Raw genomic sequence first — 16005 nt, 5'->3', positions numbered from 1 at the left:
AGCTCAGGCCAGGTGTCCAGCTTCTTCACCCAATACTCCATGGGGTCATCTGTATCCATATTGTCTGTTGCACTGGATGACCCCAAGTAGTCATTCACCATGCGAACCAGCCGTTGGTGGTGATGACTACTGCTGCCGATAGTGCTGCTGCTGGTGGGAGTATTGGGTGATTGGGGCGTATAAAATCCCCTCATCACAGCCAGCAGATTAACAGGTCGGGTGGGGTTGCTGCTCGTATTACCGCCACCACACCTCTGCTGGCTGTGACTAGCTGGCTGTCGCTGAGTAGTATGGGAAAGCGGAGGTTCAGGTGGTGGTGGAAAGGCCTGCTCCACTCGCCTGATTAAATTCTGCCGGATCGCTGACATTCGGGAGCTAAATTGTTGGGTACATCCCATTAACTCCCCCACTTTCCCCTTGCAGCGTGGGTCCAATATGGTGGCCACCCACAGATCATTCCTCGCTTTCAGTCGGATTATCCGGGGGTCCTTCCTGAGGCAGAGGAGCATGTAAACAGCCATGTGGGAGAGATGACCGCTTTCCACCTCTTCCTGGCTGTCAGAAAGGGCATTTTCTGCTTCATGCTCCTGCTGCTCATTAAGGTCGTCCCACCCCCGGACGATTAGCTCTCCCGCATGTTCAGGCCCTGACTCTGTCACCACCACCTCCTCCTCCTCCTCCTCCTCCTCCTCCTGGGCCTGAGCATCCTGGGGCTCTCCACCACTTGCCCCAGCATGGACTTCCTCCGCCAATTCTATCAGGTGGCCCAGTGTCCTGTCCAGCATTAGCACAAGGGGGAGCACTTCTGAAATGTTGCAGTGCTCCATGCTGACCACCTTAGTAGCCTCATCAAAAGGCGCCAAAACATTGCAGACCTCCCTGATCTGCCGCCACTGGTCCCCAGTCAGATTCTCCGGAGGTGGTCTTGACGAATGGGAGGAGGAGGCTGAAGACAGGTAATGGATGACCGCCATTTTTTGCTCCAACAACCTTCTCAACATGTACAGTGTGGAGTTCCACCGCGTCTGGCAGTCAACCATCAGCTTGTGCTGCGGCAAGCTGTGGATGCGCTGCAGTTTGGCCAAGGACGCGGTGGCGGTTGCGGAGCGTCTAATGTGGCCACACACTTTACGTGCCAAAAGCACAACGTCACTCAAACCCTCATAGGTTCGCAGAAACCGTTGCACGATGAGGTTGAGGACATGTGCGAGGCAAGGCAGGTGTGTGTAGCCACCAGTACGAATGGCGGCCAGAATGTTGGTGCCATTGTCTGACACCACATTACCTGTCAACAGATCTCGGGGGGTCAGCCAATGCTGGATCTGCTCCTGTAGGACAGACAGGATCACATCTCCCGTCAGACTCCTGTGTAGCACTGGCTCCATCCTCAGCACAGCTTGACAGCGCTTGTGCTGTAGATTAGCGTAACAGCGTGGCCGCTTGCTGGGAGGCTCAGCAGCGGCCTGACCTGCTACAGAAGAAGTGGCAGAAGGGAGGGAGACGGGCCTCCCCTTGACCCCCCGGGGCGGCACCACCAGAGCCCCACAGCTCATACCCTCCCCAGCGCCATGAAGGGTGACCCAGTGAGCTGTCACAGTCAAATAGCGTCCCTGCCCATGCCTGCTGGTCCAGGCATCGGTAGTGAGGTGCACCCTTCCACAAACCGCGTAGTCCAACGAAAGGGATACACGCCCAGCTACATCCAGGTGTAGGGCAGGGATAGCAACTCGGGAAAAGTAATGGCGGCTGGGGACCCGCCATTGTGGAGCCAAACAGCTCATCAGTTGGCGGAAGGGGGCACTTTCCACAAACTGATAGGGCAAGAGCTGTTGGGCCAACAGCTTTGCCACGAGCCCATTGTTGCGTAGCGCTATGGGATCATTAGGGAGGAGAGGCCTCTTCCGTGCAACCATCTCAGTGAGAGAGGCCTGGCGCTGGGCGGCAACATTTTGTGGGGAGGATACAGCTGGTGATGAGCACACCGTCAAGGTCTGGTTGCCGCCACCAGCCTGGCGTGCAGAGGGAACAGCCATGCAGTGGGACTGCGCAGGTTGCACAGGACGCACAGAGGAACGGCTGAGAGGAACTGCTGCATCTCCTCCTGCCGCACTCTGTGCACTGCTGCCTTTACCTTGGCTGGTATTTTTTTTTATTAAGTCCCACTGCACAATATGACTTGTTTTAAGGTGGGAACGCAAACCTGATGTCCCAAACCCAGATGCTGCTTTCCCTCTGCTCACCGTCACACTGCACAGGTTACACACTGCACGAGAAGGATCCTGTGAGTGATCAGTGAAATAGTCCCATGCTTGGGAGGTCCGGCCCTTTCTCTTGGTGTTGACCGGTCGCTGACCAGCATGGGACTGGTTGCTCACAGATGGTGCTGCAGGCTGCTGGACAAGCTGCTGCTGCTGCTGTGTTTGGCCCTGCTGATTAAGCATGCTGCTGCTGTTGCCTATCACACCACCAGCGGAGTCCATGCCCCCCCTAGACTCCACCTGATGCACCCTCCTGACCGATGGACGCCTAACAGGTTCACTTTCACTGCTGCTGTTCGGTGAATTAGTTGGCGTCCAATTTTTGTCGGCCACCTCATCATCACCCACACAAGACAAATCGTCCTCCAAATGGGGACTTGACAATTCCCGACGACGAGTGACTGGGGCATTTCTTGGTGGAGTGGATGGAGAAAAAACTGGACCCACTTCATTCACCACATCCTCCACCAAACTTTGTGAATTGGGTCCCATAGTCTCATGCAGGGCTTCTCCCCACAATTGTCCAATATTGCCCTCGTCAGCATTACCTTCAAAAAGATTGGGGGAGAAGCCAGACTCTGCAACATGACCAGCTGCCACAGAGTCTTCCCTGCTATTTGCACTGCTGCCACTGCACATCAGCTCTTCAGATTGGGTGGAGGGCTCCGCACCGATCCAGTCAACCAATGAGGCCGCATCCTGCTTGCCAATGATGCGGCGCCCAGTGGTTGGGAACATAGAAGTGATCCGGGGAGTTCCCCTGCTGCGCCCAGAAAGAACCTCAACCTGATCTGTTTCTGCTACATTGCTGGGCCCTGCCTGCTGCTGGCGTCCTGATGAGGAGGACCCACCTCGTCCACCAACACTCTTGATGTGCCTCATTTTTTAAATTTTTCTTTTGGGGTCGGGGACAGTAATGAAATTAAAGAAGAAGGGAGGGGACTTACAGGCAATCAATAAAGAAAATCAATGAAATAAATGAAGAAAAAAAGTATAAATGAAAAACTGACACTATGAAAAAGAAATAAAATACACTACACTATCTAGCTTTATCTAACCACTCTCACTGACTTACTAATTTCAAACTACTCTCAGTCACTTGTCACTCAATACTATATCTATCACACTAAATCTGTCTCTCACTCACACTACTAATACAGGCCTGATCTAACTTCAAACTGCTCTCACACTGTCTACAATCACACTACAATCTAATCTATCTCTCACTACTACTAGTATCTATCTAATATATATAGCAATAATAGCAATCACAGTGAAAAAAAATGTCTCAACAGCACACAATATAATACTGCAGCTCTGAGCTCTCTCTTTCACAATTCTCCTCTAACTAAAACCCACACATGACATCAGCATAAGCCTGTCTTATATACTAGAGGGGTGGGATAGACTCTGATAGGTAGCTAGGATGTGGTTGCTAGGGCCTGTGATTGGTGTAAATTTATGAGGACAGTTATTGGACAGTACTTTTCCGTTTAAATCAAATTTCCGTATATTTATACGGATTTCCGCATTACATACACGGAATTACGCTTTTTTTTTACCGCGCTAAATTTCCTCTGATCATGATTGGTCAACTCATTCCGCATCTCCTCATTGGTCAATTCATTCCGGTTCCGTTTGGTCGGATTTCCGCGGAATTCCGCATTCCGGATTGTAAATTCCGGATTCCGCGGAACGATCCGGAAACCCAAATTCCGACGGAATTCGAAATTTTAGCTTCCGCGGAATTCCGGAAGCCCATGCCTGTCACTTCTCCCTTACCTGTCATAGGTAGCTACAGGTGCCTCTTCGTATTAGATAGCCAGAGGTACCCTCAGTATTAAGTTGCATAGGGAAGGCAGGGGGGAGGAACTCTGGGAGGGGAGTGAGCCGCCTTTCCATCATCAGGCGCATGTAGGCACATGCCTACAGTGCCTTATGGTAAATCCGTCCCTTTCTAGCGGGCTTCTGGCGTCCATGCGTGCAAGTCGGTGTGTCACATGTCCCGATAGGGGTCAGGTGACATGAAACTTTGCATGCACGTGGGAAGCCAGAAAGCTGCTAGCAGTCTGCTAAGCGCTGCAGGAAGGCTGCTAGACGTCCCTGGAGGCTCGGTAAGTTTTTAGGGTGGAAGGTTTGCGCTTTTTAGGCCGGTTGCTCAAGCAACTGGCAAGCACATGTATCAGGCATCAGGTGATCTATTCCCCCGGCACTGTACACCATTTTTATCTGTCCCATGCCATGGGAATGAGGTAAAGTATGAGGTAAAGAATGAGGTAACTTTTAGGAAAACTGCTATGAGGTTGAAAAAGCGACAGTGCCCAGCATTTGGCCACACCCACAGAGAATGTTGTTTGGCCACACCCATAGAGCATACTGTTTGGCCACACTCACAGAGAATGCAGCTAACCCCATCACTGTCCATAACTGCAGTGTAAAATCTGTACAAAGGCGCATGGCTGTGTAGCAAGGCCACCGCTCACCATATTCCAGCAGCAGCTCAGTACACCTGCAGAACTCATATTATTTTAAACAACTTATGTTAATCAAATAAAATGGCTGATCTGGCTAACAGATCATATTATTTCACATATGTGTTAATAAAACATGTACATTACAAAAAAGGAAATAAAAGCCCCATAGAAACAATGCAATAAACACAATTGACTGCAAAAAGTACCATATTTGTGTAGTCATTGTTTCTATGGGATATCAGTAATGAAACTGTACTGCCACCCAGCGTCAGTTTCTAAGATCAACATCTCTGCCAAATACAATTTTCAATGTTCAACCATCTGCTGATGTGATGCCTTATATCGGTATTGCTTCTCAATCATGTAGAGGTTCAAACTGAAAATGTAATGATCCGCTCAGCTGGATGCACTGGCAGACAGCTGTTTGACCATTCCTCTAGTCTGTGGGCTGCAGGTCTCTGCAAGAGAGACCTGTCTTTCCATTACAAGTTTCTAGTCTGTTCTGCTGCTGAGGAATTTGCATACACTCGTTATGCAAATCCCCTACCTGCCTCCTTTGATGACTGGCAGTATAAAGGACTATGTTTCCCAGAGTCCTTTGCTGGTCATAAGGGTTAGTCCTGTGAGACACTGGAGTGTCAGCCTTGCTCATTGTTTGAAGATTAGCTTAGAGTAATTCCTGGGACTGCACTAGGCAGATTCCCTAGTGCAGTTAGGATTGCTGTTTTGTTTGTCTGTTGCGATTGTTCTGTCCCAGCGGTGGTCGACAGGAAGTCGTTCTGATCTTTGTTCTGGGAGTATAGCTGGAGCAGCAGTTGCTACCAGCTATCTCCTCTATCTGTCTTGCCTGGATCGCACTCGCCTAGCGCTAGTGCTGTGGATCCGTCTGATCTCCATCTCTCTTGCTGTTATCTCTCACTTATTCCTGTTTTCGTGTATCTGTCTTGTCTGCTACGAACACTTGCTGGAGGCTCGGTGAGGTAACCGTTAAGCAAGCACTCGCGTCCTCTGTTTCATGTTTGTCTGTCGGTGGTTAGCTAGGCGTGATTGTCTCTGTTGTGCTTATCACGCGGAGACCGCGCATAAATGCGTGCACTGTTGCGAATGAGTGCGGTGTTCGCGTTTAGCTAGCGTTTGTTATTTTCCTTATCTTCTCATTGTATGATTTGCTGTGCCTTTGCTACTCTCGTGCTCTGCTTTGCTGTAGCCTTGTGTCACCTCTGGCAATCGCCTCTCTCGCGATTGCGTTTCTACTTCATATCTGCTGTTGTGTATGCACCGTCGCGGGTTGGCGACTAGTTTGGTGCACACACATACAATCTGTCCCTGTGCTCATTCTCTTCCGTAATCGCTGTTATAATTTAAGTAGGCCTCAGTTATTTGGACTGAGTTAGTCAAAAAGGCTTGATGAGCAGACCTGCCCTTTAAGGGGATTTTCTATTAGAGAGAAAATCTGCAGTTCTGTCAGCAGAACTAGAACATACCAAGAAGCTGTTCTCTGAACAAGGCCGCAGGTCTCCCTGACCTGGGCATGGAACAATAAACATCAGCCATGTTTTGTAAATATCCACATTCCTGCATATGGGTCAGAAGCCTCATTGATTATTAATCAAGTAGGTGTGTATGATGACACCACAAGTGGGTCCACCAATAGACGGATATAGGGGATGGCGAAGATGATGTCAGATTTAACTCTTTCCTAGTCGGTATTAAACCCGGAGTGAGCGATGGAGAGGGCATTCTGCTCTTTACTTTCGCACTAGCTAGCAAGGCTGACTGGGACCTCTAAGCATGATCTTCCTTTCTGTAATCTGATATAATGTATGCTGTACATAGGTAGTTTAGTGGAACGTAGGTTAGCAAGAAGTGCCTGATTGACTTCAGCAGGAAGTCTAATCAAGAGCTTGTAACGCAACATGAAGATTGGCATGGCCAGGATATGATGTACTGTATCTATCTGTATTTCTGTGACTTGAATAAATAACGTAAACATTGAAGAAGCCTGAGAAAGTCTATCTCCTGCTTGCTGTGTGGAGAGTCAAGTGATCTCACAATCTGTGAGACGGTGGTGTCGAAGCAAGGTGATATAGAACAGTTTATAACAATCGCTTCTCTTGCGATTGCGTTCTCACTTGGTTTCTTCTGTTGTGTGTCCACCGTCGCAGGTTGGCGGCTAGATTGGTGGACATACATACATTCCTCATCTGTGCTTATTCGGTCTTGTGTCGCTGTTAGCAATCGCCATCTCTGGCGATTGCCTTCTCACTTTGTCGTCATAGTTGTGTGTTCATCGTCGCAGGGTGGCGACTAGTTTGGTGGACACACATACCCTCTGTCCCTTTGATCTCTCTCTTTCAGGGCTATCTTGCCCTGCGTTTCTTCCCTTCGTACAATTCCTGTCTGGCGTCTGTGGCAGGGCAGAGGAGCTGTTCCTCTGCACTCCACAGCTCCACCTGTCGACAGGAATTTCCCTCTACAGGTGCATTGCACCTTTTGCTGGGTTCCCTCAAATTACACGCTTGTGGAGGATTTCCGCAGTGTCAGTGCACGTCTTGTGCGCTGATCATGGAGGGAATTCCACAATCGTTACAGAAAATAGTCTATATGTTAAGAATGCAGAGGGGGCTTTTGGGTTACTTTTAGGTGGATCTGAATTTCAAAAGGTTAAAAGGTTAACTGGGTGCCTTGTATCACCGCCATAAGACCTATATACAGAGCTGCAGCCAATCAATGCCAAGCATTGATGAAGGCCAAACAGCTGCACTGTCTGCAGGTGGGGCATATTGTTCTATAAAGAGAATAAGGTTTTGGATGTATGCCTGGCTTTTCAGGAACATAGTGGAATCTCCACACTTTCCTTCTAAACCGATGCATTCTGGGTATGTCTTCTTATTCATGTGGAGATCAACATTATAAATACTTTATTGTAAAGGACATCCGAGGTGAAAATAAACTGATGGGAAAAACAATTGTATCCATCCTTCTTCTCCTAAAAATGACTTTTTTAGATATGCCTCACTTTTATTTTATATTTAAATCTAGTTTTTACTGTTTCATTGTCTCTGCTTAATGACACCTTTATTGCAGTATGCCAGAGCTCAAATCTATGAATAATTGACCCTTTTTATCTCTCTCCTGCTCTCAGAAGCTATTTACTAACGGGAAAGTGTTTTATGGCTGTAATTACTAATCAGCGAGGGTTACGCTATAGTCTGACTCAGTCCGACCCAGACAAAAACTGTCACTTAATTACACTTAAACATACCTAATTTTTAACTCTATCTGGCAGAGAAAGAAAAAAAAGGAACAAAGCCTAGTTATTTGTGTGCTTGGCACTATACATGTATACATATGTCTAGCTCATCATTAAACATGTCACCTCGGTTGTCCTTTAAGAAGACAAAACTATACTAAGCAGTTGTGTTAAAGTGGACCCAAACTAAAAATACAAGATTTCAGAAATAAAATCTATTTTCTAACATATAATAATAAATAGCAGACTTTTTTCAGCTACATGATGACAAATATAAAATATTTTACATTTATTGGAGGACCCCCCCCCCCCCCTTCCTTTCATATTGCCGGGACAGAATCCGGCAAACTGGTGGAGTAGGTGGTGTCCGGCAATGGAGGAATTGCTAATGGCTGCCACCTGTATAACCCTAGTTATGCAAAGAGAAGGGTGAAAAGCATGCACTGAAATGCTCATAGGCTCATAGGCTTGAAGAAGTGTTTATTTATATTTGTATGTGTCAGAGTGGTGCAACTAAATATTTTGAATTAAAAAAATGTTTGGTTTGGTTCTGCTTTAAGGGAGGGGGGGGGGGGGGGAGGGCTTGCAGAACCCTATTGTTCAAGTACAAAGAGTCCTGAAAGTCCCCCATAAAGACCTCCACAAGGCTGCCGTTGCATGTATTGTGTATATCAGTGTGCATCAGAGTATCTCACAAATTCTATAGGAAAGGAAGGGTTTCTGAGTGCCAGCCTTGCACTGAGGTCAGACCACGCAGGAGAGTGGGGGGGGAGGTGAACAGAAATGGAAAGTATTACACAGGTCTGGGATGCTGCCCAAAGGGAGCTGTATATTAATGAGGGGCTGCTGCACATGCATGTTACATGGAAGAGGTGGCTGTATATGGATGTTAACCTCCTTGCCGGTTATCCCGAACTCAGTTCGGGGTAACCTGCGCAGGAGGATTTCTCAGGCCCCGCTGGGCCGATTTGCATAATTTTTTTTTCCTACACGCAGCTAGCACTTTGCTAGCTGCGTGTAGTACGCGCTCGCCGCCGATTCGCCGCTACCCGCCGCGCCGAGCCGCCCCCCCCCGCCCCAGACCCCTGCGCAGCCTGGCCAATCAGCGCCAGGCAGCGCTAAGGGGCGGATCGGGATTCCCTCTGACGTCACGACGTCCATGACATCGGTGACGTCATCCCGCCCGGTCACCATGGCGACCGGGGAAGCCCTGCAGGAAATCCCGTTCTCAACGGGATTTCCTGCATACTCTAATCGCCGAAGGCGATCGGAGTGGGTGGGGGGATGCCGCCGCTCAGCGGCTATCATGTAGCGAGCCCTGGGCTCTCTACATGATTTAAAAAAAAAAAAATTTAAAAAAAGTGCGGCGCTGCCTCCTTGCCGGATTTTTTAGAACGGAAAGGAGGTTAAAAGGACACCCGTGGTGAAAATAAACTAATGAAATAAACAATTGTAACTATCCTCCTTCTCCTACAAATGACTTTTTAAGATATTCCACAGTTTTATTTTACATTTAAATCTACTTTTTAAGTTTTTACTATTTTATTGTTTTTTGCTCAATTACACATTCATTGAAGTATGCCAGAGCTAAAATATTTGAACTATTGACCCTTTTTATCTCTTTCCTGCTCTCAGAAGCCATTTTCTGCTAGGAAAGTGTTTTATAATTTTATCAGTGGGGGTCACACTGTAGTATGACCCAGTCCAGAAACTGCCACTTACATACCTGATGTTTAACTCTTTCAGGCAGAGAAAGAAAAAAAGGAACACAGAACAGTTATTAGTGTGCTAGGCACTGTACATACACGTCTTTATCATCATGTCACCTCGGGTATCCTTTAAAGGTGGTGCAAAAGGCTGTACATGGAATGGAGAGGGGCTGCTCTACGGGGATGTTACACATGGAAGAGGAGGCTGCACATGGAATGGGAGGGGGCTACTGTACATGGACAAGGAAGAAAACCAGTCCAAAGAAGTCTGTATGCATGTTGGATTATTATGGCTCTGTACAATTAACAAGCTGACACATCATTGCATTCCAGCGGCTCTGGAGGTGTGGTTAACTATCAGGGGCAACAAAGGGAGACTTCATATACACACTCTAATACGAATAATCGCAAATACCTTCTGTTTTAACTGCGTCCGGACCAGCATGGTTAAAATCTATGTATTGCTTGTGGCTGCGCAGCTCTGACATGACATAGATTTCAACAATTGTCGCCACGCGGTCCTGCCGCTCTTTCCCCGCCACAACCCACTCGCCTTGCCGTCAGTATGACAGTAGAGCCCTGTGAGCTCCTGACCCTGTCATCACTGTAAGCCAATCACATAGGCTCACATTGATGGACTGGGTCAGGTGCCAATGAAAGCGGCTCCTGACCGGCACACAGAGCTCTGCTGTCATACTGACGGCAGAGAGAGGGACCTGCGGCGATGGGCGAGTAGTGTGACCAGTGATAGTGGGGGATCAGTGCGGCGAATCTTCAGTAAGCGCCGTTTTATGGTACCAGCAGTCTCTGGTCCTTAAGGGGCTGCTGGTACGGAAGTAGTTAAGAAGGTAAATTTCTGTTTTGCACAGAGTTTTAGTAAGAGAGCTTTTTGGTCCTTTGCAGCCCCTCACACAGTCCTAAAGGTGGCCACTTAAGGTGGCCACTAATGATCCAATCTTTTTCATCCAATTTTACCAAATCTATGTAGTATAAGAGTAAATTGAGTGAAAATATTGAATGGATAATTTAGGCAGTTCCCTTGTATTACATAGAAATGGTAAGATTGGATGAAAAAGATTGTATAGTTAGTGGCCACCTTAACGGTCCAATTTCTAGCGAAAAATCGTTCGAGCGATCAGAAATTCTGATCAGACGAAAAATCGTTCACTACACCATCAACTAACCGATCATTGCTTCCTATCTCACTACAAGAACCAGAAGTTCCCTGAAAAACCGCACCACTCAACTCATGGGTACAAAATTATAAACATCTTTATTAAGTACAATGAACATAAAAACATTTAAGAACAAAATTATGGGGCACTCCAAGCATCAGGCATAATAAATAGATATGTGTCAGTAATCATCCAGAATGTCCTGCAGTATATCACTATTCTAATAAATAACTCCTGTACTCACACCAATAAGGGAGAAATAAAGCAATGATGTACCACAGATACCATGATCCAGCACTATGGCTGGTAAAGTGCACAGTGCATGAGGTGAATGAAGGACCAACGTGTCTTTGTAAACAATTAGGATGGGGAATAAAGCATGAGGCCATCCATGGAAAACATACAAGTGCGTGAAAAAAAGAGTGAAGTCAGTGAGGTGAAGGACAGACGAGAAAAGAACACAGGTGATGGTGTTGTCGGAAGGCTGGGGCTTACCGGGGTACAATGTAGCAGGACCAGGAGGAGGAGTGTGCCCCCGTGAACGGCCGTCGCGATTCGCTGCCTGCAGTATGCAGCTTCGTCTGGGCATGAGGACCTAACTGTTGAGCCGGCGTATTTACGTGTTCCAGGACCTAAGTGGGCGGGGATTGGAAACACCCTATTCATCCACTGATTGTGCGCGGCCGCGCACAGCGAGGAGGCGGAAGCGGCGTCCATTGACGTCCCTCCACTTCCTCCAACTACCCTAAGGGAACCTGGGAACTGTAGTTTCTAATAGTGCTTGTAAACACAGCCGGATAATAAAACTATCGTACTTAAAGTGAATAAAGAAATGATGTGCATCAATATAATACCGCATTAATTCACGCAAACTTACTATAGCATAATCCACAATATGAAGTATGCAAATAACTCTTAATACAGCAAAACATGGTAAATCGTCACATGTGTTGCCATCTAGTGGCCAAAGTTACCTAGTACAGTAATATAATTTTGAAATCCATCACACTACACAATATAACCATTAAAGGGAAGGTCCAAGCAAAAAAAAAAATGAGTTTCACTTACCTGGGGCTTCTACCAGCCCCATGTAGCCATCCTGCGCCCTCGTAGTTACTCACTGCTGCTCCAGTCCCCCACTGGCAGCTTTCTGACCTCGGAGGTCAGGGCCACATTGCATACATTTTTATGCATTCCAGCTAGTGCAGGAACAAAAATGTACGCGTTGCACCACTAACGCGTAAAAATGTATGTGTTAATGTTCCTGCACTAGCGGGAATGTGTAAAAATGTACGCAATTCGGCCCTGACCTCCGAGGTCAGAAAGCTGCCAGCGGGGGACTGGAGCAGCAGTGAGTGACTACGAGGGCACAGGATGGCTGCATGGGGCTGGTAGAAGCCCCAGGTAAGTGAAACTCATTTTTATTTTTTTTTGCTTGGACCTTCCCTTTAACATTGCAAGGCGAAAATTATGAAAAGAGGACTTGAAAGGAGATCCAGGACTGCCTCTTAGATGGAGAAATCAAATCATGAGTCAGGGAATATTAAACCCATATCTAGGAAAAAAGAGAGAGAAAAGAACAAATATATTTATATACAAAAATAGGTGACACCTGCACAGAGCGAGCAACTAAGGCCTATCCAATGAATCATGTATCTCAATAACATTGTAGACAGTAGACCCAATACAAAGCCCTACTACAACAGAGGCTGCATCTATGGTGCCTGGAAACAGCTTAACATGGGACTACTCACTAATCCCAGCTCCATCACTTTTGCAGTGCCACACAAACCCAATACAGTGTGCAACAGGTGGCAAACACACAGCCAGATAATGACCCACTCACCAAAAGTCAAAACCGGTAAGCACACGTGATCACTTGAGGAAACCCACAAAGGAAAAGTCTTCATTAAGACCTACCGGTGATTTTGAGCCCAAATCGAAAATCCATCTCGTTTCATGTCTCAGAAGTGATGACACCACATTGCCCCCCCTGGAAGACAAAAATAAGCGTTTTAGTCCACATACAGTCCAACCTGTCGTGAGGCCCCCATGTACTTTTAAAGCGTGATCCGCTACCGGGGTAAGAGGTTTACCCTCCTCAAAGTCTCTCTCCGCCAACCGTATGGTCGAAAGATGTTTCTGAATACGTTTTTTCAATTTATTCTTAGTTTGCCCCACATAGTATAGATTACAGGGGCATTTTAACAAATAAACGACCGCTTCAGTTTGGCAATTAATGTATTCCTCTATCTGATGTACCCTCTGTGTTTTGGGACTAATTACTTCCCTAGTAGGTTTCATCATTGGGCAAATGTTGCAGCGTCCACAAGGGAAGCTACCCTTGGTCTCTCTTCGTGCATTCGAGGATCGTTGAAAATGGCTTCTACATAACTGATCTCTTAGAGTGGGTGCCTTCTTGGCCGTGACTGCAGGTTTAACAGTCAGGAAAGCTTTTTCTTTTTGAGAAATTAGGCCACGTTCTCTTGCATCATCTAATAGATGATTAAGTTGTCCATTAAATGTATTTGTTGGATTACTAGGTAGACATCTGTAATACTTCTTATCACCCAACTGTCTCTTGACCTCCTTAAGATATTGTGTTAACCTCTAATATATCCCCTACATCTGTGGATTTTCTGGATTTGCACCTCTTTTTTACATAAACTGGACAAATAGGGAGCACCCTATTTCGTAAGACGACCGCTGTGAACAGCTTACTTCATTATGGATCCTTCCACGCTAAACAATTAAAAAACAATATTCCCACGGGACAGTTCCTGCGGATTCGTAGGAACTGTTCAGATGAAGTGGAATTTGAACGACAGGCTGAAGACCTCAGGTTGAGGTTCCTGCAGAGAGGCTATCCCAGACACACGATCAAACGTGCCTATCAAAGAGCGAAAGGTTCCAAGAGAGAGGAACTACTATACGGAAAAAGGAAGACTAACAATACTATGGTAAGAATGTGTACCCCCTTTAACACCAGATGGGATGACCTGAGAGGTATTTTGACTAAGCACTGGCCCATTTTGCGCACTGATACAGTGCTGTCAAAATTTATTTCCACTAAACCTGCAGTCACGGCCAAGAAGGCACTCACTCTAAGAGATCAGTTATGTAGAAGCCATTTTCAACGATCCTCGAATGCACGAAGAGAGACCAAGGGTAGCTTCCCTTGTGGACGCTGCAACATTTGCCCAATGATGAAACCTACTAGGGAAGTAATTAGTCCCAAAACACAGAGGGTACATCAGATAGAGGAATACATTAATTGCCAAACTGAAGCGGTCGTTTATTTGTTAAAATGCCCCTGTAATCTATACTATGTGGGGCAAACTAAGAATAAATTGAAAAAACGTATTCAGAAACATCTTTCGACCATACGGTTGGCGGAGAGAGACTTTGAGGAGGGTAAACCTCTTACCCCGGTAGCGGATCACGCTTTAAAAGTACATGGGGGCCTCACGACAGGTTGGACTGTATGTGGACTAAAACGCTTATTTTTGTCTTCCAGGGGGGGCAATGTGGTGTCATCACTTCTGAGACATGAAATGAGATGGATTTTCGATTTGGGCTCAAAATCACCGGTAGGTCTTAATGAAGACTTTTCCTTTGTGGGTTTTCTCAAGTGATCACGTGTGCTTACCGGTTTTGACCTTTGGTGAGTGGGTCATTATCTGGCTGTGTGTTTGCCACCTGTTGCACACTGTATTGGGTTTGTGTGGCACTGCAAAAGTGATGGAGCTGGGATTAGTGAGTAGTCCCATGTTAAGCTGTTTCCAGGCACCATAGATGCAGCCTCTGTTGTAGTAGGGCTTTGTATTGGGTCTACTGTCTACAATGTTATTGAGATACGTGATTCATTGGATAGGCCTTAGTTGCTCGCTCTGTGCAGGTGTCACCTATTTTTGTATATAAATATATTTGTTCTTTTCTCTCTCTTTTTTCCTAGATATGGGTTTAATATTCCCTGACTCATGATTTGATTTCTCCATCTAAGAGGCAGTCCTGGATCTCCTTTTAAGTCCTCTTTTCATGATTTTCGCCTTGCAATGTTAATGGTTATATTGTGTAGTGTGATGGATTTCAAAATTGTATTACTGTACTAGGTAACTTTGGCCACTAGATGGCAACACATGTGATGATTTACCATGTTTTGCTGTATTAAGAGTTATTTGCATACTTCATATTGTGGATTATGCTATAGTAAGTTTGCGTGAATTAATGCTGTATTATATTGATGCACATCATTTCTTTATTCACTTTAAGTACGATAGTTTTATTATCCGGCTGTGTTTACAAGCACTATTAGAAACTACAGTTCCAAGGTTCCCTTAGGGTAGGTGGAGGAAGTGGAGGGACGTCAATGGACGCCGCTTCCGCCTCCTCGCTGTGCGCGGCCGCGCACAATCAGTGGATGAATAGGGTGTTTCCAATCCCCGCCCACTTAGGTCCTGGAACACGTAAATACGCCGGCTCAACAGTTAGGTCCTCATGCCCAGACGAAGCTGCATACTGCAGGCAGCGAATCGTGACGGCCGTTCACGGGGGCACACTCCTCCTCCTGGTCCTGCTACATTGTACTCCGGTAAGCCCCAGCCTTCCGACAACACCATCACCTGTGTTCTTTTCTCGTCTGTCCTTCACCTCACTGACTTCACTCTTTTTTTCACGCACTTGTATGTTTTCCATGGATGGCCTCATGCTTTATTCCCCATCCTAATTGTTTACAAAGACACGTTGGTCCTTCATTCACCTCATGCACTGTGCACTTTACCAGCCATAGTGCTGGATCATGGTATCTGTGGTACATCATTGCTTTATTTCTCCCTTATTGGTGTGAGTACAGGAGTTATTTATTAGAATAGTGATATACTGCAGGACATTCTGGATGATTACTGACACATATCTATTTATTATGCCTGATGCTTGGAGTGCCCCATAATTTTGTTCTTAAATGTTTTTATGTTCATTGTACTTAATAAAGATGTTTATAATTTTGTACCCATGAGTTGAGTGGTGCGGTTTTTCAGGGAACTTCTGGTTCTTGTAGTGCTATAGGTTTATTGTTCCTTTCTGCACACATTCCTTATTTACTGATTTACCCATATTTTATGGTAATGTGGATGGTGC

The 16005-nt window shown here is 46.3% G+C and overlaps 1 protein-coding gene across 7 annotated transcripts in view; it reads right to left on the bottom strand.

Annotated features, from left to right (window-relative positions):
- Positions 1–16005, bottom strand: part of EFR3B (EFR3 homolog B) — a 417050-nt gene that overhangs the window by 384732 nt on the left and 16313 nt on the right. The gene's annotated exons all lie outside the window — the stretch shown is intronic.

The sequence above is a fragment of the Hyperolius riggenbachi genome, chromosome 4 (assembly GCF_040937935.1).
Source record: "Hyperolius riggenbachi isolate aHypRig1 chromosome 4, aHypRig1.pri, whole genome shotgun sequence".
In the NCBI taxonomy this organism is placed as follows: Eukaryota; Metazoa; Chordata; class Amphibia; order Anura; family Hyperoliidae; genus Hyperolius; species Hyperolius riggenbachi.
This window is presented reverse-complemented; position numbering and strand designations above follow the sequence as displayed.